Here is a 27,772-nt window from a genome sequence, read left to right as displayed (position 1 = left end):
CAGCACCTTACTAACTGTGCTAACCAGACTGTGCATACCAGCTGAACAATTTATCAGATATTTAAGTGAATAAGCTACAGTGTCCAAGGTACTAAACATAATATATTCTATGGGGTGTCATAAGCAGGTCATTAGAATACTTTCCTACTAAATTTATAAGACATAAGCATTCAATATTTGAGTAAACAAAGAGAAAATAAAGCTATCTATTGGGTTTCACTAAAAAGTACATTGGAAGACTTGACTATTGTTGTTATAAGACATAGGCATTCATATTATAGAGCCACAAACTACACTAGTAAAACAAAAAAACATGATAACATGCGATTCGAACCAATAGCAGTCTTAATTTGATAGTGCAAACCCAACACCTTACTAACTGTGCTAACCAGACTGTGCATACCAAATACACAATTTATCAGAGATTTAAGTGAATAAGCTACAGTGTCCAAGGTACTAAACATAATATATTCTATGGGGTGTCATAAGCAATTCATTAGAATACTTTCCTACTAAATTTATAAGACATAAGCATTCAATATTTAAGTAAACAAAGAGAAAATAAAGCTATCTATTGGGTTTCACTAAAAAGTCCATTGGAAGACTTGACTATTGTTGTTATAAGACATAGGCATTCATATTATAGAGCCACAAACCACACTAGTAAAATAAAAACATGATAACATGGGATTCGAACCAATAACAGTCTTAATTTGATAGTGCAATCCCAACACTTTACTAACTGTGCTAACCAGACTGTGCATACCATACACACAATTTATCAGAGATTTAAGTGAATAAGCTACAGTGTCCAAGGTACTAAACATAATATATTCTATGGGGTGTCACAAGCAAGTCATTAGAATACTTTCCTACTACATTTATAAGACATAAGCATTCAATATTTGAGTAAACAAAGAGAAAATAAAGCTATCTATTGGTTTTCACTAAAAAGTCTATTGGAAGACTTGACTATTGTTGTTAAAAGACATAGGCATTCATATTATAGAGCCACAAACTACACTAGTAAAACAAAAAAACATGATAACATGGGATTCGAACCAATAGTAGTCTTAATTCGATAGTGCAAACCCAACACCTTACTAACTGTGCTAACCAGACTGTGCATACCAAACACACAATTTATCAGAGATTTAAGTGAATAAGCTACAGTGTCCAAGGTACTAAACATAATATATTCTATGGGGTGTCATAAGCAATTCATTAGAATACTTTCCTACTAAATTTATAAGACATAAGCATTCAATATTTAAGTAAACAAAGAGAAAATAAAGCTATCTATTGGGTTTCACTAAAAAGTCCATTGGAAGACTTGACTATTGTTGTTATAAGACATAGGCATTCATATTATAGAGCCACAAACCACACTAGTAAAATAAAAACATGATAACATGGGATTCGAACCAATAACAGTCTTAATTTGATAGTGCAATCCCAACACCTTACTAACTGTGCTAACCAGACTATGCATACCATACACACAATTTATCAGAGATTTAAGTGAATAAGCTACAGTGTCCAAGGTACTAAACATAATATATTCTATGGGGTGTCACAAGCAAGTCATTAGAATACTTTCCTACGACATTTATAAGACATAAGCATTCAATATTTGAGTAAACAAAGAGAAAATAAAGCTATCTATTGGGTTTCACTAAAAAGTCTATTGGAAGACTTGACTATTGTTGTTAAAAGACATAGGCATTCATATTATAGAGCCACAAACCACACTAGTAAAATAAAAACATGATAACGTGGGATTCGAACCAATGACAGTGCTAATTAGATAGTGTTAACCGTGCACCTTACTAACTGTGCTAACCAGACTGTGCATACCAGATGCACAATTTATCAGAGATTTAAGTGAATAAGCTACAGTGTCCAAGGTACTAAACATAATATATTCTATGGGGTGTCATAAGCAGGTCATTAGAATACTTTCCTACTAAATTTATAAGACATAAGCATTCAATATTTGAGTAAACAAAGAGAAAATAAAGCTATCTATTGGGTTTCACTAAAAAGTCCATTGGAAGACTTGACTATTGTTGTTATAAGACATAGGCATTCATATTATAGAGCCACAAACCACACTAGTAAAATAAAAACATGATAACATGGGATTCGAACCAATAACAGTCTTAATTTGATAGTGCAATCCCAACACTTTACTAACTGTGCTAACCAGACTATGCATACCATACACACAATTTATCAGAGATTTAAGTGAATAAGCTACAGTGTCCAAGGTACTAAACATAATATATTCTATGGGGTGTCACAAGCAAGTCATTAGAATACTTTCCTACTACATTTATAAGACATAAGCATTCAATATTTGAGTAAACAAAGAGAAAATAAAGCTATCCATTGGGTTTCACTAAAAAGTCTATTGGAAGACTTGACTATTGTTGTTAAAAGACATAGGCATTCATATTATAGAGCCACAAACTACACTAGTAAAACAAAAAAACATGATAACATGGGATTCGAACCAATAGCAGTCTTAATTTGATAGTGCAAACCCAACACCTTACTAACTGTGCTAACCAGACTGTGCATACCAAACACACAATTTATCAGAGATTTAAGTGAATAAGCTACAGTGTCCAAGGTACTAAACATAATATATTCTATGGGGTGTCATAAGCAATTCATTAGAATACTTTCCTACTAAATTTATAAGACATAAGCATTCAATATTTAAGTAAACAAAGAGAAAATAAAGCTATCTATTGGGTTTCACTAAAAAGTCCATTGGAAGACTTGACTATTGTTGTTATAAGACATAGGCATTCATATTATAGAGCCACAAACCACACTAGTAAAATAAAAACATGATAACATGGGATTTGAACCAATAACAGTCTTAATTTGATAGTGCAATCCCAACACCTTACTAACTGTGCTAACCAGACTATGCATACCATACACACAATTTATCAGAGATTTAAGTGAATAAGCTACAGTGTCCAAGGTACTAAACATAATATATTCTATGGGGTGTCACAAGCAAGTCATTAGAATACTTTCCTACTACATTTATAAGACATAAGCATTCAATATTTGAGTAAACAAAGAGAAAATAAAGCTATCTATTGGGTTTCACTAAAAAGTCTATTGGAAGACTTGACTATTGTTGTTAAAAGACATAGGCATTCATATTATAGAGCCACAAACCACACTAGTAAACTAAAAACATGATAACGTGGGATTTGAACCAATGACAGTCCTAATTAGATAGTGTTAACCGTGCACCTTACTAACTGTGCTAACCAGACTGTGCATACCAGATGCACAATTTATAAGAGATTTAAGTGAATAAGCTACAGTGTCCAAGGTACTAAACATAATATATTCTATGGGGTGTCATAAGCAGGTCATTAGAATACTTTCCTACTAAATTTATAAGACATAAGCATTCAATATTTGAGTAAACAAAGAGAAAATAAAGCTATCTATTGGGTTTCACTAAAAAGTCCATTGGAAGACTTGACTATTGTTGTTATAAGACATAGGCATTCATATTATAGAGCCACAAACCACACTAGTAAAATAAAAACATGATAACATGGGATACGAACCAATAACAGTCTTAATTTGATAGTGCAATCCCAACACCTTACTAACTGTGCTAACCAGACTATGCATACCAGACACACAATTTATCAGAGATTTAAGTGAATAAGCTACAGTGTCCAAGGTACTAAACATAATATATTCTATGGGGTGTCACAAGCAAGTCATTAGAATACTTTCCTACTACATTTATAAGACATAAGCATTCAATATTTGAGTAAACAAAGAGAAAATAAAGCTATCTATTGGGTTTCACTAAAAAGTCTATTGGAAGACTTGACTATTGTTGTTAAAAGACATAGGCATTCATATTATAGAGCCACAAACCACACTAGTAAAATAAAAACATGATAACATGGGATTCAAACCAATGACAGTCCTAATTAGATAGTGTTAACCCAGCACCTTACTAACTGTGCTAACCAGACTGTGCATACCAGATGCACAATTTATCAGAGATTTAAGTGAATAAGCTACAGTGTCCAAGGTACTAAACATAATATATTCTATGGGGTGTCATAAGCAGGTCATTAGAATACTTTCCTACTAAATTTATAAGACATAAGCATTCAATATTTGAGTAAACAAAGAGAAAATAAAGCTATCTATTGCGTTTCACTAAAAAGTCCATTGGAAGACTTGACTATTTTTGTTAAAAGACATAGGCATTCATATTATAGAGCCACAAACCACACTAGTAAAATAAAAACATGATAACATGGGATTCGAACCAATAACACTCTTAATTTGATAGTGCAAACCCAACACCTTACTAACTGTGCTAACCAGACTATGCATACCATACACACAATTTATCAGAGATTTAAGTGAATAAGCTACAGTGTCCAAGGTACTAAACATAATATATTCTATGGGGTGTCACAAGCAAGTCATTAGAATACTTTCCTACTACATTTATAAGACATAAGCATTCAATATTTGAGTAAACAAAGAGAAAATAAAGCTATCTATTGGGTTTCACTAAAAAGTCTATTGGAAGACTTGACTATTGTTGTTAAAAGACATAGGCATTCATATTATAGAGCCACAAACCACACTAGTAAACTAAAAACATGATAACGTGGGATTCGAACCAATGACAGTCCTAATTAGATAGTGTTAACCCAGCACCTTACTAACTGTGCTAACCAGACTGTGCATACCAGATGCACAATTTATCAGAGATTTAAGTGAATAAGCTACAGTGTCCAAGGTACTAAACATAATATATTCTATGGGGTGTCATAAGCAAGTCATTAGAATACTTTCCTAATAAATTTATAAGACATATGCATTCAATATTTGAGTAAACAAAGAGAAAATAAAGCTATCTATTGCGTTTCACTAAAAAGTCCATTGGAAGACTTGACTATTTTTGTTAAAAGACATAGGCATTCATATTATAGAGCCACAAACCACACTAGTAAAATAAAAACATGATAACATGGGATTCGAACTAATGACAGTCTTAATTTGATAGTGCAAACCCAACACCTTACTTACTGTGCTAACCAGACTGTGCATGCCATACACAATTTATCAGAGATTTAAGTAAATAAGCTACAGTGTCCAAGGTACTAAACATAATATATTCTATGGGGTGTCATATGCAAGTCATTAGAATACTTTCCTACTAAATTTATAAGACATAAGCATTCAATATTTGAGTAAACAAAGAGAAAATAAAGCTATCTATTGGGTTTCACTAAAAAGTCCATTGGAAGACTTGACTATTGTTGTTAAAAGACATAGGCATTCATATTATAGAGCCACAAACCACACTAGTAAAATAAAAACATGATAACATGGGATTCGAACCAATAACAGTCTTAATTTGACAGTGCAATCCCAACACTTTACTAACTGTGCTAACCAGACTATGCATACCATGCACACAATTTATCAGAGATTTAAGTGAAAAAGCTACAGTGTCCAAGGTACTAAACATAATATATTCTATGGGGTGTCACAAGCAAGTCATTAGAATACTTTCCTACTACATTTATAAGACATAAGCATTCAATATTTGAGTAAACAAAGAGAAAATAAAGCTATCTATTGGGTTTCACTAAAAAGTATATTGGAAGACTTGACTATTGTTGTTAAAAGACATAGGCATTCATATTATAGAGCCACAAACTACACTAGTAAAACAAAAAAACATGATAACATGGGATTCGAACCAATAACAGTTTTAATTTGACAGTGCAATCCCAACACTTTACTAACTGTGCTAACCAGACTATGCATACCATACACACAATTTATCAGAGATTTAAATGAATAAGCTACAGTGTCCAAGGTACTAAACATAATATATTCTATGGGGTGTCACAAGCAAGTCATTAGAATACTTTCCTACTACATTTATAAGACATAAGCATTCAATATTTGAGTAAACAAAGAGAAAATAAAGCTATCTATTGGGTTTCACTAAAAAGTCTATTGAAAGACTTGACTATTGTTGTTAAAAGACATAGGCATTCATATTATAGAGCCACAAACCACACTAGTAAACTAAAAACATGATAACGTGGGATTCGAACCAATGACAGTCCTAATTAGATAGTGTTAACCCTGCACCTTACTAACTGTGCTAACCAGACTGTGCATACCAAATGCACAATTTATCAGAGATTTAAGTGAATAAGCTACAGTGTCCAAGGTACTAAACATAATATATTCTATGGGGTGTCATAAGCAGGTCATTAGAATACTTTCCTACTAAATTTATAAGACATAAGCATTCAATATTTGAGTAAACAAAGAGAAAATAAAGCTATCTATTGGGTTTCACTAAAAAGTCCATTGGAAGACTTGACTATTGTTGTTATAAGACATAGGCATTCATATTATAGAGCCACAAACCACACTAGTAAAATAAAAACATGATAACATGGGATTCAAACCAATAACAGTCTTAATTTGATAGTGCAATCCCAACACCTTACTAACTGTGCTAACCAGACTATGCATACCAGACACGCAATTTATCAGAGATTTAAGTGAATAAGCTACAGTGTCCAAGGTACTAAACATAATATATTCTATGGGGTGTCATAAGCAAGTCATTAGAATACTGTCCTACTACATTTATAAGACATAAGCATTCAATATTTGAGTAAACAAAGAGAAAATAAAGCTATCTATTGGGTATCACTAAAAAGTCTATTGGAAGACTTGACTATTGTTGTTAAAAGACATAGGCATTCATATTATAGAGCCACAAACCACACTAGTAAAATAAAAACATGATAACGTGGGATTCGAACCAATGACAGTCCTAATTAGATAGTGTTTACCCAACACCTTACTAACTGTGCTAACCAGACTGTGCATACCAAATGCACAATTTATCAGAGATTTAAGTGAATAAGCTACAGTGTCCAAGGTACTAAACATAATATATTCTATGGGGTGTCATAAGCAGGTCATTAGAATACTTTCCTACTACATTTATAAGACAAAAGCATTCAATATTTGAGTAAACAAAGATAAAATAAAGCTATCTATTGGGTTTCACTAAAAAGTACATTGGAAGACTTGACTATTGTTGTTATAAGACATAGGCATTCATATTATAGAGCCACAAACTACACTAGTAAAACAAAAAAACATGATAACATGCGATTCGAACCAATAGCAGTCTTAATTTGATAGTGCAAACCCAACACCTTACTAACTGTGCTAACCAGACTGTGCATACCAAATACACAATTTATCAGAGATTTAAGTGAATAAGCTACAGTGTCCAAGGTACTAAACATAATATATTCTATGGGGTGTCATAAGCAATTCATTAGAATACTTTCCTACTAAATTTATAAGACATAAGCATTCAATATTTAAGTAAACAAAGAGAAAATAAAGCTATCTATTGGGTTTCACTAAAAAGTCCATTGGAAGACTTGACTATTGTTGTTATAAGACATAGGCATTCATATTATAGAGCCACAAACCACACTAGTAAAATAAAAACATGATAACATGGGATTCGAACCAATAACAGTCTTAATTTGATAGTGCAATCCCAACACTTTACTAACTGTGCTAACCAGACTGTGCATACCATACACACAATTTATCAGAGATTTAAATGAATAAGCTACAGTGTCCAAGGTACTAAACATAATATATTCTATGGGGTGTCATAAGCAAGTCATTAGAATACTTTCCTAATAAATTTATAAGACATATGCATTCAATATTTGAGTAAACAAAGAGAAAATAAAGCTATCTATTGCGTTTCACTAAAAAGTCCATTGGAAGACTTGACTATTTTTGTTAAAAGACATAGGCATTCATATTATAGAGCCACAAACCACACTAGTAAAATAAAAACATGATAACATGGAATTCGAACCAATGACAGTCTTAATTTGATAGTGCAAACCCAACACCTTACTTACTGTGCTAACCAGACTGTGCATGCCATACACAATTTATCAGAGATTTAAGTAAATAAGCTACAGTGTCCAAGGTACTAAACATAATATATTCTATGGGGTGTCATATGCAAGTCATTAGAATACTTTCCTACTAAATTTATAAGACATAAGCATTCAATATTTGAGTAAACAAAGAGAAAATAAAGCTATCTATTGGGTTTCACTAAAAAGTCCATTGGAAGACTTGACTATTGTTGTTAAAAGACATAGGCATTCATATTATAGAGCCACAAACCACACTAGTAAAATAAAAACATGATAACGTGGGATTCGAACCAATGACAGTCCTAATTAGATAGTGTTAACTCAGCACCTTACTAACTGTGCTAACCAGACTGTGCATACCAGCTGAACAATTTATCAGAGATTTAAGTGAATAAGCTACAGTGTCCAAGGTACTAAACATAATATATTCTATGGGGTGTCATAAGCAATTCATTAGAATACTTTCCTACTACATTTATAAGACATAAGCATTCAATATTTAAGTAAACAAAGAGAAAATAAAGCTATCTATTGGGTTTCACTAAAAAGTCCATTGGAAGACTTGACTATTGTTGTTATAAGACATAGGCATTCATATTATAGAGCCACAAACCACACTAGTAAAATAAAAACATGATAACATGGGATTCGAACCAATAACAGTCTTAATTTGACAGTGCAATCCCAACACTTTACTAACTGTGCTAACCAGACTATGCATACCATACACACAATTTATCAGAGATTTAAGTGAAAAAGCTACAGTGTCCAAGGTACTAAACATAATATATTCTATGGGGTGTCACAAGCAAGTCATTAGAATACTTTCCTACTACATTTATAAGACATAAGCATTCAATATTTGAGTAAACAAAGAGAAAATAAAGCTATCTATTGGGTTTCACTAAAAAGTCTATTGGAAGACTTGACTATTGTTGTTAAAAGACATAGGCATTCATATTATAGAGCCACAAACTACACTAGTAAAACAAAAAAACATGATAACATGGGATTCGAACCAATAACAGTTTTAATTTGACAGTGCAATCCCAACACTTTACTAACTGTGCTAACCAGACTATGCATACCATACACACAATTTATCAAAGATTTAAATGAATAAGCTACAGTGTCCAAGGTACTAAACATAATATATTCTATGGGGTGTCACAAGCAAGTCATTAGAATACTTTCCTACTACATTTATAAGACATAAGCATTCAATATTTGAGTAAACAAAGAGAAAATAAAGCTATCTATTGGGTTTCACTAAAAAGTCTATTGAAAGACTTGACTATTGTTGTTAAAAGACATAGGCATTCATATTATAGAGCCACAAACCACACTAGTAAACTAAAAACATGATAACGTGGGATTCGAACCAATGACAGTCCTAATTAGATAGTGTTAACCCTGCACCTTACTAACTGTGCTAACCAGACTGTGCATACCAAATGCACAATTTATCAGAGATTTAAGTGAATAAGCTACAGTGTCCAAGGTACTAAACATAATATATTCTATGGGGTGTCATAAGCAGGTCATTAGAATACTTTCCTACTAAATTTATAAGACATAAGCATTCAATATTTGAGTAAACAAAGAGAAAATAAAGCTATCTATTGGGTTTCACTAAAAAGTCCATTGGAAGACTTGACTATTGTTGTTATAAGACATAGGCATTCATATTATAGAGCCACAAACCACACTAGTAAAATAAAAACATGATAACATGGGATTCAAACCAATAACAGTCTTAATTTGATAGTGCAATCCCAACACCTTACTAACTGTGCTAACCAGACTATGCATACCAGACACGCAATTTATCAGAGATTTAAGTGAATAAGCTACAGTGTCCAAGGTACTAAACATAATATATTCTATGGGGTGTCATAAGCAAGTCATTAGAATACTGTCCTACTACATTTATAAGACATAAGCATTCAATATTTGAGTAAACAAAGATAAAATAAAGCTATCTATTGGGTATCACTAAAAAGTCTATTGGAAGACTTGACTATTGTTGTTAAAAGACATAGGCATTCATATTATAGAGCCACAAACTACACTAGTAAAACAAAAAAACATGATAACATGCGATTCGAACCAATAGCAGTCTTAATTTGATAGTGCAAACCCAACACCTTACTAACTGTGCTAACCAGACTGTGCATACCAAATACACAATTTATCAGAGATTTAAGTGAATAAGCTACAGTGTCCAAGGTACTAAACATAATATATTCTATGGGGTGTCATAAGCAATTCATTAGAATACTTTCCTACTAAATTTATAAGACATAAGCATTCAATATTTAAGTAAACAAAGAGAAAATAAAGCTATCTATTGGGTTTCACTAAAAAGTCCATTGGAAGACTTGACTATTGTTGTTATAAGACATAGGCATTCATATTATAGAGCCACAAACCACACTAGTAAAATAAAAACATGATAACATGGGATTCGAACCAATAACAGTCTTAATTTGATAGTGCAATCCCAACACTTTACTAACTGTGCTAACCAGACTGTGCATACCATACACACAATTTATCAGAGATTTAAGTGAATAAGCTACAGTGTCCAAGGTACTAAACATAATATATTCTATGGGGTGTCACAAGCAAGTCATTAGAATACTTTCCTACTACATTTATAAGACATAAGCATTCAATATTTGAGTAAACAAAGAGAAAATAAAGCTATCTATTGGGTTTCACTAAAAAGTCTATTGGAAGACTTGACTATTGTTGTTAAAAGACATAGGCATTCATATTATAGAGCCACAAACTACACTAGTAAAACAAAAAAACATGATAACATGGGATTCGAACCAATAGTAGTCTTAATTCGATAGTGCAAACCCAACACCTTACTAACTGTGCTAACCAGACTGTGCATACCAAACACACAATTTATCAGAGATTTAAGTGAATAAGCTACAGTGTCCAAGGTACTAAACATAATATATTCTATGGGGTGTCATAAGCAATTCATTAGAATACTTTCCTACTAAATTTATAAGACATAAGCATTCAATATTTAAGTAAACAAAGAGAAAATAAAGCTATCTATTGGGTTTCACTAAAAAGACCATTGGAAGACTTGACTATTGTTGTTATAAGACATAGGCATTCATATTATAGAGCCACAAACCACACTAGTAAAATAAAAACATGATAACATGGGATTCGAACCAATAACAGTCTTAATTTGATAGTGCAATCCCAACACCTTACTAACTGTGCTAACCAGACTATGCATACCATACACACAATTTATCAGAGATTTAAGTGAATAAGCTACAGTGTCCAAGGTACTAAACATAATATATTCTATGGGGTGTCACAAGCAAGTCATTAGAATACTTTCCTACTACATTTATAAGACATAAGCATTCAATATTTGAGTAAACAAAGAGAAAATAAAGCTATCTATTGGGTTTCACTAAAAAGTCTATTGGAAGACTTGACTATTGTTGTTAAAAGACATAGGCATTCATATTATAGAGCCACAAACCACACTAGTAAACTAAAAACATGATAACGTGGGATTCGAACCAATGACAGTCCTAATTAGATAGTGTTAACTGTGCACCTTACTAACTGTGCTAACCAGACTGTGCATACCAGATGCACAATTTATCAGAGATTTAAGTGAATAAGCTACAGTGTCCAAGGTACTAAACATAATATATTCTATGGGGTGTCATAAGCAGGTCATTAGAATACTTTCCTACTAAATTTATAAGACATAAGCATTCAATATTTGAGTAAACAAAGAGAAAATAAAGCTATCTATTGGGTTTCACTAAAAAGTCCATTGGAAGACTTGACTATTGTTGTTATAAGACATAGGCATTCATATTATAGAGCCACAAACCACACTAGTAAAATAAAAACATGATAACATGGGATTCGAACCAATAACAGTCTTAATTTGATAGTGCAATCCCAACACTTTACTAACTGTGCTAACCAGACTATGCATACCATACACACAATTTATCAGAGATTTAAGTGAATAAGCTACAGTGTCCAAAGTACTAAACATAATATATTCTATGGGGTGTCACAAGCAAGTCATTAGAATACTTTCCTACTACATTTATAAGACATAAGCATTCAATATTTGAGTAAACAAAGAGAAAATAAAGCTATCTATTGGGTTTCACTAAAAAGTCTATTGGAAGACTTGACTATTGTTGTTAAAAGACATAGGCATTCATATTATAGAGCCACAAACTACACTAGTAAAACAAAAAAACATGATAACATGGGATTCGAACCAATAGTAGTCTTAATTCGATAGTGCAAACCCAACACCTTACTAACTGTGCTAACCAGACTGTGCATACCAAACACACAATTTATCAGAGATTTAAGTGAATAAGCTACAGTGTCCAAGGTACTAAACATAATATATTCTATGGGGTGTCATAAGCAATTCATTAGAATACTTTCCTACTAAATTTATAAGACATAAGCATTCAATATTTAAGTAAACAAAGAGAAAATAAAGCTATCTATTGGGTTTCACTAAAAAGACCATTGGAAGACTTGACTATTGTTGTTATAAGACATAGGCATTCATATTATAGAGCCACAAACCACACTAGTAAAATAAAAACATGATAACATGGGATTCGAACCAATAACAGTCTTAATTTGATAGTGCAATCCCAACACCTTACTAACTGTGCTAACCAGACTATGCATACCATACACACAATTTATCAGAGATTTAAGTGAATAAGCTACAGTGTCCAAGGTACTAAACATAATATATTCTATGGGGTGTCACAAGCAAGTCATTAGAATACTTTCCTACTACATTTATAAGACATAAGCATTCAATATTTGAGTAAACAAAGAGAAAATAAAGCTATCTATTGGGTTTCACTAAAAAGTCTATTGGAAGACTTGACTATTGTTGTTAAAAGACATAGGCATTCATATTATAGAGCCACAAACCACACTAGTAAACTAAAAACATGATAACGTGGGATTCGAACCAATGACAGTCCTAATTAGATAGTGTTAACTGTGCACCTTACTAACTGTGCTAACCAGACTGTGCATACCAGATGCACAATTTATCAGAGATTTAAGTGAATAAGCTACAGTGTCCAAGGTACTAAACATAATATATTCTATGGGGTGTCATAAGCAGGTCATTAGAATACTTTCCTACTAAATTTATAAGACATAAGCATTCAATATTTGAGTAAACAAAGAGAAAATAAAGCTATCTATTGGGTTTCACTAAAAAGTCCATTGGAAGACTTGACTATTGTTGTTATAAGACATAGGCATTCATATTATAGAGCCACAAACCACACTAGTAAAATAAAAACATGATAACATGGGATTCGAACCAATAACAGTCTTAATTTGATAGTGCAATCCCAACACTTTACTAACTGTGCTAACCAGACTATGCATACCATACACACAATTTATCAGAGATTTAAGTGAATAAGCTACAGTGTCCAAAGTACTAAACATAATATATTCTATGGGGTGTCACAAGCAAGTCATTAGAATACTTTCCTACTACATTTATAAGACATAAGCATTCAATATTTGAGTAAACAAAGAGAAAATAAAGCTATCTATTGGGTTTCACTAAAAAGTCTATTGGAAGACTTGACTATTGTTGTTAAAAGACATAGGCATTCATATTATAGAGCCACAAACTACACTAGTAAAACAAAAAAACATGATAACATGGGATTCGAACCAATAGCAGTCTTAATTTGATAGTGCAAACCCAACACCTTACCAACTGTGCTAACCAGACTGTGCATACCAAACACACAATTTATCAGAGATTTAAGTGAATAAGCTACATTGTCCAAGGTACTAAACATAATATATTCTATGGGGTGTCATAAGCAATTCATTAGAATACTTTCCTACTAAATTTATAAGACATAAGCATTCAATATTTAAGTAAACAAAGAGAAAATAAAGCTATCTATTGGGTTTCACTAAAAAGTCCATTGGAAGACTTGACTATTGTTGTTATAAGACATAGGCATTCATATTATAGAGCCACAAACCACACTAGTAAAATAAAAACATGATAACACGGGATTCGAACCAATAACAGTCTTAATTTGATAGTGCAATCCCAACACCTTACTAACTGTGCTAACCAGACTATGCATACCATACACACAATTTATCAGAGATTTAAGTGAATAAGCTACAGTGTCCAAGGTACTAAACATAATATATTCTATGGGGTGTCACAAGCAAGTCATTAGAATACTTTCCTACTACATTTATAAGACATAAGCATTCAATATTTGAGTAAACAAAGAGAAAATAAAGCTATCTATTGGGTTTCACTAAAAAGTCTATTGGAAGACTTGACTATTGTTGTTAAAAGACATAGGCATTCATATTATAGAGCCACAAACCACACTAGTAAACTAAAAACATGATAACGTGGGATTCGAACCAATGACAGTCCTAATTAGATAGTGTTAACCGTGCACCTTACTAACTGTGCTAACCAGACTGTGCATACCAGATGTACAATTTATCAGAGATTTAAGTGAATAAGCTACAGTGTCCAAGGTACTAAACATAATATATTCTATGGGGTGTCATAAGCAGGTCATTAGAATACTTTCCTACTAAATTTATAAGACATAAGCATTCAATATTTGAGTAAACAAAGAGAAAATAAAGCTATCTATTGGGTTTCACTAAAAAGTCCATTGGAAGACTTGACTATTGTTGTTATAAGACATAGGCATTCATATTATAGAGCCACAAACCACACTAGTAAAATAAAAACATGATAACATGGGATACGAACCAATAACAGTCTTAATTTGATAGTGCAATCCCAACACCTTACTAACTGTGCTAACCAGACTATGCATACCAGACACACAATTTATCAGAGATTTAAGTGAATAAGCTACAGTGTCCAAGGTACTAAACATAATATATTCTATGGGGTGTCACAAGCAAGTCATTAGAATACTTTCCTACTACATTTATAAGACATAAGCATTCAATATTTGAGTAAACAAAGAGAAAATAAAGCTATCTATTGGGTTTCACTAAAAAGTCTATTGGAAGACTTGACTATTGTTGTTAAAAGACATAGGCATTCATATTATAGAGCCACAAACCACACTAGTAAAATAAAAACATGATAACGTGGGATTCGAACCAATGACAGTCCTAATTAGATAGTGTTAACCCAGCACCTTACTAACTGTGCTAACCAGACTGTGCATACCAGATGCACAATTTATCAGAGATTTAAGTGAATAAGCTACAGTGTCCAAGGTACTAAACATAATATATTCTATGGGGTGTCATAAGCAGGTCATTAGAATACTTTCCTACTAAATTTATAAGACATAAGCATTCAATATTTGAGTAAACAAAGAGAAAATAAAGCTATCTATTGGGTTTCACTAAAAAGTACATTGGAAGACTTGACTATTGTTGTTATAAGACATAGGCATTCATATTATAGAGCCACAAACCACACTAGTAAAATAAAAACATGATAACATGGGATTCGAACCAATAACAGTCTTAATTTGATAGTGCAAACCCAACACCTTACTAACTGTGCTAACCAGACTGTGCATACCAAACACACAATTTATCAGAGATTTAAGTGAATAAGCTACAGTGTCCAAGGTACTAAACATAATATATTCTATGGGGTGTCATAAGCAATTCATTAGAATACTTTCCTACTAAATTTATAAGACATAAGCATTCAATATTTAAGTAAACAAAGAGAAAATAAAGCTATCTATTGGGTTTCACTAAAAAGTCCATTGGAAGACTTGACTATTGTTGTTATAAGACATAGGCATTCATATTATAGAGCCACAAACCACACTAGTAAAATAAAAACATGATAACATGGGATTCGAACCACTAACAGTCTTAATTTGATAGTGCAATCCCAACACCTTACTAACTGTGCTAACCAGACTATGCATACCATACACACAATTTATCAGAGATTTAAGTGAATAAGCTACAGTGTCCAAGGTACTAAACATAATATATTCTATGGGGTGTCACAAGCAAGTCATTAGAATACTTTCCTACTACATTTATAAGACATAAGCATTCAATATTTGAGTAAACAAAGAGAAAATAAAGCTATCTATTGGGTTTCACTAAAAAGTCTATTGGAAGACATGACTATTGTTGTTAAAAGACATAGGCATTCATATTATAGAGCCACAAACCACACTAGTAAACTAAAAACATGATAACGTGGGATTCGAACCAATGACAGTCCTAATTAGATAGTGTTAACCCAGCACCTTACTAACTGTGCTAACCAGACTGTGCATACCAGATGCACAATTTATCAGAGATTTAAGTGAATAAGCTACAGTGTCCAAGGTACTAAACATAATATATTCTATGGGGTGTCACAAGCAAGTCATTAGAATACTTTCCTACTACATTTATAAGACATAAGCATTCAATATTTGAGTAAACAAAGAGAAAATAAAGCTATCTATTGGGTTTCACTAAAAAGTCTATTGGAAGACTTGACTATTGTTGTTAAAAGACATAGGCATTCATATTATAGAGCCACAAACCACACTAGTAAACTAAAAACATGATAACGTGGGATTCGAACCAATGACAGTCCTAATTAGATAGTGTTAACCCAACACCTTACTAACTGTGCTAACCAGACTGTGCATACCAGATGCACAATTTATCAGAGATTTAAGTGAATAAGCTACAGTGTCCAAGGTACTAAACATAATATATTCTATGGGGTGTCATAAGCAATTCATTAGAATACTTTCCTACTAAATTTATAAGACATAAGCATTCAATATTTAAGTAAACAAAGAGAAAATAAAGCTATCTATTGGGTTTCACTAAAAAGTCCATTGGAAGACTTGACTATTGTTGTTATAAGACATAGGCATTCATATTATAGAGCCACAAACCACACTAGTAAAATAAAAACATGATAACATGGGATTCGAACCAATAACAGTCTTAATTTGATAGTGCAATCCCAACACCTTACTAACTGTGCTAACCAGACTATGCATACCATACACACAATTTATCAGAGATTTAAGTGAATAAGCTACAGTGTCCAAGGTACTAAACATAATATATTCTATGGGGTGTCACAAGCAAGTCATTAGAATACTTTCCTACTACATTTATAAGACATAAGCATTCAATATTTGAGTAAACAAAGAGAAAATAAAGCTATCTATTGGGTTTCACTAAAAAGTCTATTGGAAGACTTGACTATTGTTGTTAAAAGACATAGGCATTCATATTATAGAGCCACAAACCACACTAGTAAACTAAAAACATGATAACGTGGGATTCGAACCAATGACAGTCCTAATTAGATAGTGTTAACCCAGCACCTTACTAACTGTGCTAACCAGACTGTGCATACCAGATGCACAATTTATCAGAGATTTAAGTGAATAAGCTACAGTGTCCAAGGTACTAAACATAATATATTCTATGGGGTGTCATAAGCAAGTCATTAGAATACTTTCCTAATAAATTTATAAGACATATGCATTCAATATTTGAGTAAACAAAGAGAAAATAAAGCTATCTATTGCGTTTCACTAAAAAGTCCATTGGAAGACTTGACTATTTTTGTTAAAAGACATAGGCATTCATATTATAGAGCCACAAACCACACTAGTAAAATAAAAACATGATAACATGGGATTCGAACCAATGACAGTCTTAATTTGATAGTGCAAACCCAACACCTTACTAACTGTGCTAACCAGACTGTGCATGCCATACACAATTTATCAGAGATTTAAGTAAATAAGCTACAGTGTCCAAGGTACTAAACATAATATATTCTATGGGGTGTCATAAGCAAGTCATTAGAATACTTTCCTACTAAATTTATAAGACATAAGCATTCAATATTTGAGTAAACAAAGAGAAAATAAAGCTATCTATTGGGTTTCACTAAAAAGTCCATTGGAAGACTTGACTATTGTTGTTAAAAGACATAGGCATTCATATTATAGAGCCACAAACTACACTAGTAAAATAAAAACATGATAACGTGGGATTCGAACCAATGACAGTCCTAATTAGATAGTGTTAACTCAGCACCTTACTAACTGTGCTAACCAGACTGTGCATACCAGCTGAACAATTTATCAGAGATTTAAGTAAATAAGCTACAGTGTCCAAGGTACTAAACATAATATATTCTATGGGGTGTCATAAGCAATTCATTAGAATACTTTCCTACTAAATTTATAAGACATAAGCATTCAATATGTAAGTAAACAAAGAGAAAATAAAGCTATCTATTGGGTTTCACTAAAAAGTCCATTGGAAGACTTGACTATTGTTGTTATAAGACATAGGCATTCATATTATAGAGCCACAAACCACACTAGTAAAATAAAAACATGATAACATGGGATTCGAACCAATAACAGTCTTAATTTGACAGTGCAATCCCAACACTTTACTAACTGTGCTAACCAGACTATGCATACCATACACACAATTTATCAGAGATTTAAGTGAAAAAGCTACAGTGTCCAAGGTACTAAACATAATATATTCTATGGGGTGTCATAAGCAAGTCATTAGAATACTGTCCTACTACATTTATAAGACATAAGCATTCAATATTTGAGTAAACAAAGAGAAAATAAAGCTATCTATTGGGTATCACTAAAAAGTCTATTGGAAGACTTGACTATTGTTGTTAAAAGACATAGGCATTCATATTATAGAGCCACAAACCACACTAGTAAAATAAAAACATGATAACGTGGGATTCGAACCAATGACAGTCCTAATTAGATAGTGTTTACCCAACACCTTACTAACTGTGCTAACCAGACTGTGCATACCAGATGCACAATTTATCAGAGATTTAAGTGAATAAGCTACAGTGTCCAAGGTACTAAACATAATATATTCTATGGGGTGTCATAAGCAGGTCATTAGAATACTTTCCTACTAAATTTATAAGACATAAGCATTCAATATTTGAGTAAACAAAGAGAAAATAAAGCTATCTATTGGGTTTCACTAAAAAGTCCATTGGAAGACTTGACTATTGTTGTTATAAGACATAGGCATTCATATTATAGAGCCACAAACCACACTAGTAAAATAAAAACATGATAACATGGGATTCGAACCAATAACAGTCTTAATTTGATAGTGCAATCCCAACACTTTACTAACTGTGCTAACCAGACTATGCATACCATACACACAATTTATCAGAGATTTAAGTGAATAAGCTACAGTGTCCAAGGTACTAAACATAATATATTCTATGGGGTGTCACAAGCAAGTCATTAGAATACTTTCCTACTACATTTATAAGACATAAGCATTCAATATTTGAGTAAACAAAGAGAAAATAAAGCTATCTATTGGGTTTCACTAAAAAGTCTATTGGAAGACTTGACTATTGTTGTTAAAAGACATAGGCATTCATATTATAGAGCCACAAACTACACTAGTAAAACAAAAAAACATGATAACATGGGATTCGAACCAATAGCAGTCTTAATTTGATAGTGCAAACCCAACACCTTACTAACTGTGCTAACCAGACTGTGCATACCAAACACACAATTTATCAGAGATTTAAGTGAATAAGCTACAGTGTCCAAGGTACTAAACATAATATATTCTATGGGGTGTCATAAGCAATTCATTAGAATACTTTCCTACTAAATTTATAAGACATAAGCATTCAATATTTAAGTAAACAAAGAGAAAATAAAGCTATCTATTGGGTTTCACTAAAAAGTCCATTGGAAGACTTGACTATTGTTGTTATAAGACATAGGCATTCATATTATAGAGCCACAAACCACACTAGTAAAATAAAAACATGATAACATGGGATTCGAACCAATAACAGTCTTAATTTGATAGTGCAATCCCAACACCTTACTAACTGTGCTAACCAGACTATGCATACCATACACACAATTTATCAGAGATTTAAGTGAATAAGCTACAGTGTCCAAGGTACTAAACATAATATATTCTATGGGGTGTCACAAGCAAGTCATTAGAATACTTTCCTACTACATTTATAAGACATAAGCATTCAATATTTGAGTAAACAAAGAGAAAATAAAGCTATCTATTGGGTTTCACTAAAAAGTCTATTGGAAGACTTGACTATTGTTGTTAAAAGACATAGGCATTCATATTATAGAGCCACAAACCACACTAGTAAACTAAAAACATGATAACGTGGGATTCGAACCAATGACAGTCCTAATTAGATAGTGTTAACCCAGCACCTTACTAACTGTGCTAACCAGACTGTGCATACCAGATGCACAATTTATCAGAGATTTAAGTGAATAAGCTACAGTGTCCAAGGTACTAAACATAATATATTCTATGGGGTGTCATAAGCAAGTCATTAGAATACTTTCCTAATAAATTTATAAGACATATGCATTCAATATTTGAGTAAACAAAGAGAAAATAAAGCTATCTATTGCGTTTCACTAAAAAGTCCATTGGAAGACTTGACTATTTTTGTTAAAAGACATAGGCATTCATATTATAGAGCCACAAACCACACTAGTAAAATAAAAACATGATAACATGGGATTCGAACCAATGACAGTCTTAATTTGATAGTGCAAACCCAACACCTTACTAACTGTGCTAACCAGACTGTGCATGCCATACACAATTTATCAGAGATTTAAGTAAATAAGCTACAGTGTCCAAGGTACTAAACATAATATATTCTATGGGGTGTCATAAGCAAGTCATTAGAATACTTTCCTACTAAATTTATAAGACATAAGCATTCAATATTTGAGTAAACAAAGAGAAAATAAAGCTATCTATTGGGTTTCACTAAAAAGTCCATTGGAAGACTTGACTATTGTTGTTAAAAGACATAGGCATTCATATTATAGAGCCACAAACTACACTAGTAAAATAAAAACATGATAACGTGGGATTCGAACCAATGACAGTCCTAATTAGATAGTGTTAACTCAGCACCTTACTAACTGTGCTAACCAGACTGTGCATACCAGCTGAACAATTTATCAGAGATTTAAGTAAATAAGCTACAGTGTCCAAGGTACTAAACATAATATATTCTATGGGGTGTCATAAGCAATTCATTAGAATACTTTCCTACTAAATTTATAAGACATAAGCATTCAATATGTAAGTAAACAAAGAGAAAATAAAGCTATCTATTGGGTTTCACTAAAAAGTCCATTGGAAGACTTGACTATTGTTGTTATAAGACATAGGCATTCATATTATAGAGCCACAAACCACACTAGTAAAATAAAAACATGATAACATGGGATTCGAACCAATAACAGTCTTAATTTGACAGTGCAATCCCAACACTTTACTAACTGTGCTAACCAGACTATGCATACCATACACACAATTTATCAGAGATTTAAGTGAAAAAGCTACAGTGTCCAAGGTACTAAACATAATATATTCTATGGGGTGTCATAAGCAAGTCATTAGAATACTGTCCTACTACATTTATAAGACATAAGCATTCAATATTTGAGTAAACAAAGAGAAAATAAAGCTATCTATTGGGTATCACTAAAAAGTCTATTGGAAGACTTGACTATTGTTGTTAAAAGACATAGGCATTCATATTATAGAGCCACAAACCACACTAGTAAAATAAAAACATGATAACGTGGGATTCGAACCAATGACAGTCCTAATTAGATAGTGTTTACCCAACACCTTACTAACTGTGCTAACCAGACTGTGCATACCAGATGCACAATTTATCAGAGATTTAAGTGAATAAGCTACAGTGTCCAAGGTACTAAACATAATATATTCTATGGGGTGTCATAAGCAGGTCATTAGAATACTTTCCTACTAAATTTATAAGACATAAGCATTCAATATTTGAGTAAACAAAGAGAAAATAAAGCTATCTATTGGGTTTCACTAAAAAGTCCATTGGAAGACTTGACTATTGTTGTTATAAGACATAGGCATTCATATTATAGAGCCACAAACCACACTAGTAAAATAAAAACATGATAACATGGGATTCGAACCAATAACAGTCTTAATTTGATAGTGCAATCCCAACACTTTACTAACTGTGCTAACCAGACTATGCATACCATACACACAATTTATCAGAGATTTAAGTGAATAAGCTACAGTGTCCAAGGTACTAAACATAATATATTCTATGGGGTGTCACAAGCAAGTCATTAGAATACTTTCCTACTACATTTATAAGACATAAGCATTCAATATTTGAGTAAACAAAGAGAAAATAAAGCTATCTATTGGGTTTCACTAAAAAGTCTATTGGAAGACTTGACTATTGTTGTTAAAAGACATAGGCATTCATATTATAGAGCCACAAACTACACTAGTAAAACAAAAAAACATGATAACATGGGATTCGAACCAATAGCAGTCTTAATTTGATAGTGCAAACCCAACACCTTACTAACTGTGCTAACCAGACTGTGCATACCAAACACACAATTTATCAGAGATTTAAGTGAATAAGCTACAGTGTCCAAGGTACTAAACATAATATATTCTATGGGGTGTCATAAGCAATTCATTAGAATACTTTCCTACTAAATTTATAAGACATAAGCATTCAATATTTAAGTAAACAAAGAGAAAATAAAGCTATCTATTGGGTTTCACTAAAAAGTCCATTGGAAGACTTGACTATTGTTGTTATAAGACATAGGCATTCATATTATAGAGCCACAAACCACACTAGTAAAATAAAAACATGATAACATGGGATTCGAACCAATAACAGTCTAAATTTGATAGTGCAATCCCAACACCTTACTAACTGTGCTAACCAGACTATGCATACCATACACACAATTTATCAGAGATTTAAGTGAATAAGCTACAGTGTCCAAGGTACTAAACATAATATATTCTATGGGGTGTCACAAGCAAGTCATTAGAATACTTTCCTACTACATTTATAAGACATAAGCATTCAATATTTGAGTAAACAAAGAGAAAATAAAGCTATCTATTGGGTTTCACAAAAAAGTCTATTGGAAGACTTGACTATTGTTGTTAAAAGACATAGGCATTCATATTATAGAGCCACAAACCACACTAGTAAACTAAAAACATGATAACGTGGGATTCGAACCAATGACAGTCCTAATTAGATAGTGTTAACCGTGCACCTTACTAACTGTGCTAACCAGACTGTGCATACCAGATGCACAATTTATCAGAGATTTAAGTGAATAAGCTCCAGTGTCCAAGGTACTAAACATAATATATTCTATGGGGTGTCATAAGCAGGTCATTAGAATACTTTCCTACTAAATTTATAAGACATAAGCATTCAATATTTGAGTAAACAAAGAGAAAATAAAGCTATCTATTGGGTTTCACTAAAAAGTCTATTGGAAGACTTGACTATTGTTGTTAAAAGACATAGGCATTCATATTATAGAGCCACAAACCACACTAGTAAAATAAAAACATGATAACGTGGGATTCGAACCAATGACAGTCCTAATTAGATAGTGTTAACCCAGCACCTTACTAACTGTGCTAACCAGACTGTGCATACCAGATGCACAATTTATCAGAGATTTAAGTGAATAAGCTACAGTGTCCAAGGTACTAAACATAATATATTCTATGGGGTGTCATAAGCAGGTCATTAGAATACTTTCCTACTAAATTTATAAGACATAAGCATTCAATATTTGAGTAAACAAAGAGAAAATAAAGCTATCTATTGGGTTTCACTAAAAAGTACATTGGAAGACTTGACTATTGTTGTTATAAGACATAGGCATTCATATTATAGAGCCACAAACCACACTAGTAAAATAAAAACATGATAACATGGGATTCGAACCAATAACAGTCTTAATTTGATAGTGCAAACCCAACACCTTACTAACTGTGCTAACCAGACTGTGCATACCAAACACACAATTTATCAGAGATTTAAGTGAATAAGCTACAGTGTCCAAGGTACTAAACATAATATATTCTATGGGGTGTCATAAGCAATTCATTAGAATACTTTCCTACTACATTTATAAGACATAAGCATTCAATATTTGAGTAAACAAAGAGAAAATAAAGCTATCTATTGGGTTTCACTAAAAAGTCTATTGGAAGACTTGACTATTGTTGTTAAAAGACATAGGCATTCATATTATAGAGCCACAAACCACACTAGTAAACTAAAAACATGATAACGTGGGATTCGAACCAATGACAGTCCTAATTAGATAGTGTTAACCGTGCACCTTACTAACTGTGCTAACCAGACTGTGCATACCAGATGTACAATTTATCAGAGATTTAAGTGAATAAGCTACAGTGTCCAAGGTACTAAACATAATATATTCTATGGGGTGTCATAAGCAGGTCATTAGAATACTTTCCTACTAAATTTATAAGACATAAGCATTCAATATTTGAGTAAACAAAGAGAAAATAAAGCTATCTATTGGGTTTCACTAAAAAGTCCATTGGAAGACTTGACTATTGTTGTTATAAGACATAGGCATTCATATTATAGAGCCACAAACCACACTAGTAAAATAAAAACATGATAACATGGGATACGAACCAATAACAGTCTTAATTTGATAGTGCAATCCCAACACCTTACTAACTGTGCTAACCAGACTATGCATACCAGACACACAATTTATCAGAGATTTAAGTGAATAAGCTACAGTGTCCAAGGTACTAAACATAATATATTCTATGGGGTGTCACAAGCAGGTCATTAGAATACTTTCCTACTAAATTTATAAGACATAAGCATTCAATATTTGAGTAAACAAAGAGAAAATAAAGCTATCTATTGGGTTTCACTAAAAAGTACATTGGAAGACTTGACTATTGTTGTTATAAGACATAGGCATTCATATTATAGAGCCACAAACCACACTAGTAAAATAAAAACATGATAACATGGGATTCGAACCAATAACAGTCTTAATTTGATAGTGCAAACCCAACACCTTACTAACTGTGCTAACCAGACTGTGCATACCAAACACACAATTTATCAGAGATTTAAGTGAATAAGCTACAGTGTCCAAGGTACTAAACATAATATATTCTATGGGGTGTCATAAGCAATTCATTAGAATACTTTCCTACTAAATTTATAAGACATAAGCATTCAATATTTAAGTAAACAAAGAGAAAATAAAGCTATCTATTGGGTTTCACTAAAAAGTCCATTGGAAGACTTGACTATTGTTGTTATAAGACATAGGCATTCATATTATAGAGCCACAAACCACACTAGTAAAATAAAAACATGATAACATGGGATTCGAACCACTAACAGTCTTAATTTGATAGTGCAATCCCAACACCTTACTAACTGTGCTAACCAGACTATGCATACCATACACACAATTTATCAGAGATTTAAGTGAATAAGCTACAGTGTCCAAGGTACTAAACATAATATATTCTATGGGGTGTCACAAGCAAGTCATTAGAATACTTTCCTACTACATTTATAAGACATAAGCATTCAATATTTGAGTAAACAAAGAGAAAATAAAGCTATCTATTGGGTTTCACTAAAAAGTCTATTGGAAGACATGACTATTGTTGTTAAAAGACATAGGCATTCATATTATAGAGCCACAAACCACACTAGTAAACTAAAAACATGATAACGTGGGATTCGAACCAATGACAGTCCTAATTAGATAGTGTTAACCCAGCACCTTACTAACTGTGCTAACCAGACTGTGCATACCAGATGCACAATTTATCAGAGATTTAAGTGAATAAGCTACAGTGTCCAAGGTACTAAACATAATATATTCTATGGGGTGTCACAAGCAAGTCATTAGAATACTTTCCTACTACATTTATAAGACATAAGCATTCAATATTTGAGTAAACAAAGAGAAAATAAAGCTATCTATTGGGTTTCACTAAAAAGTCTATTGGAAGACTTGACTATTGTTGTTAAAAGACATAGGCATTCATATTATAGAGCCACAAACCACACTAGTAAACTAAAAACATGATAACGTGGGATTCGAACCAATGACAGTCCTAATTAGATAGTGTTAACCCAACACCTTACTAACTGTGCTAACCAGACTGTGCATACCAGATGCACAATTTATCAGAGATTTAAGTGAATAAGCTACAGTGTCCAAGGTACTAAACATAATATATTCTATGGGGTGTCATAAGCAATTCATTAGAATACTTTCCTACTAAATTTATAAGACATAAGCATTCAATATTTAAGTAAACAAAGAGAAAATAAAGCTATCTATTGGGTTTCACTAAAAAGTCCATTGGAAGACTTGACTATTGTTGTTATAAGACATAGGCATTCATATTATAGAGCCACAAACCACACTAGTAAAATAAAAACATGATAACATGGGATTCGAACCAATAACAGTCTTAATTTGATAGTGCAATCCCAACACCTTACTAACTGTGCTAACCAGACTATGCATACCATACACACAATTTATCAGAGATTTAAGTGAATAAGCTACAGTGTCCAAGGTACTAAACATAATATATTCTATGGGGTGTCACAAGCAAGTCATTAGAATACTTTCCTACTACATTTATAAGACATAAGCATTCAATATTTGAGTAAACAAAGAGAAAATAAAGCTATCTATTGGGTTTCACTAAAAAGTCTATTGGAAGACTTGACTATTGTTGTTAAAAGACATAGGCATTCATATTATAGAGCCACAAACCACACTAGTAAACTAAAAACATGATAACGTGGGATTCGAACCAATGACAGTCCTAATTAGATAGTGTTAACCCAGCACCTTACTAACTGTGCTAACCAGACTGTGCATACCAGATGCACAATTTATCAGAGATTTAAGTGAATAAGCTACAGTGTCCAAGGTACTAAACATAATATATTCTATGGGGTGTCATAAGCAAGTCATTAGAATACTTTCCTAATAAATTTATAAGACATATGCATTCAATATTTGAGTAAACAAAGAGAAAATAAAGCTATCTATTGCGTTTCACTAAAAAGTCCATTGGAAGACTTGACTATTTTTGTTAAAAGACATAGGCATTCATATTATAGAGCCACAAACCACACTAGTAAAATAAAAACATGATAACATGGGATTCGAACCAATGACAGTCTTAATTTGATAGTGCAAACCCAACACCTTACTAACTGTGCTAACCAGACTGTGCATGCCATACACAATTTATCAGAGATTTAAGTAAATAAGCTACAGTGTCCAAGGTACTAAACATAATATATTCTATGGGGTGTCATAAGCAAGTCATTAGAATACTTTCCTACTAAATTTATAAGACATAAGCATTCAATATTTGAGTAAACAAAGAGAAAATAAAGCTATCTATTGGGTTTCACTAAAAAGTCCATTGGAAGACTTGACTATTGTTGTTAAAAGACATAGGCATTCATATTATAGAGCCACAAACTACACTAGTAAAATAAAAACATGATAACGTGGGATTCGAACCAATGACAGTCCTAATTAGATAGTGTTAACTCAGCACCTTACTAACTGTGCTAACCAGACTGTGCATACCAGCTGAACAATTTATCAGAGATTTAAGTAAATAAGCTACAGTGTCCAAGGTACTAAACATAATATATTCTATGGGGTGTCATAAGCAATTCATTAGAATACTTTCCTACTAAATTTATAAGACATAAGCAT

Source organism: Pseudophryne corroboree, chromosome 11 (assembly GCF_028390025.1).
Source record: "Pseudophryne corroboree isolate aPseCor3 chromosome 11, aPseCor3.hap2, whole genome shotgun sequence".
In the NCBI taxonomy this organism is placed as follows: domain Eukaryota; kingdom Metazoa; phylum Chordata; class Amphibia; order Anura; family Myobatrachidae; genus Pseudophryne; species Pseudophryne corroboree.
The sequence above is the reverse complement of the archived record's forward strand: the minus strand, read 5'-3'. Positions refer to the sequence as shown.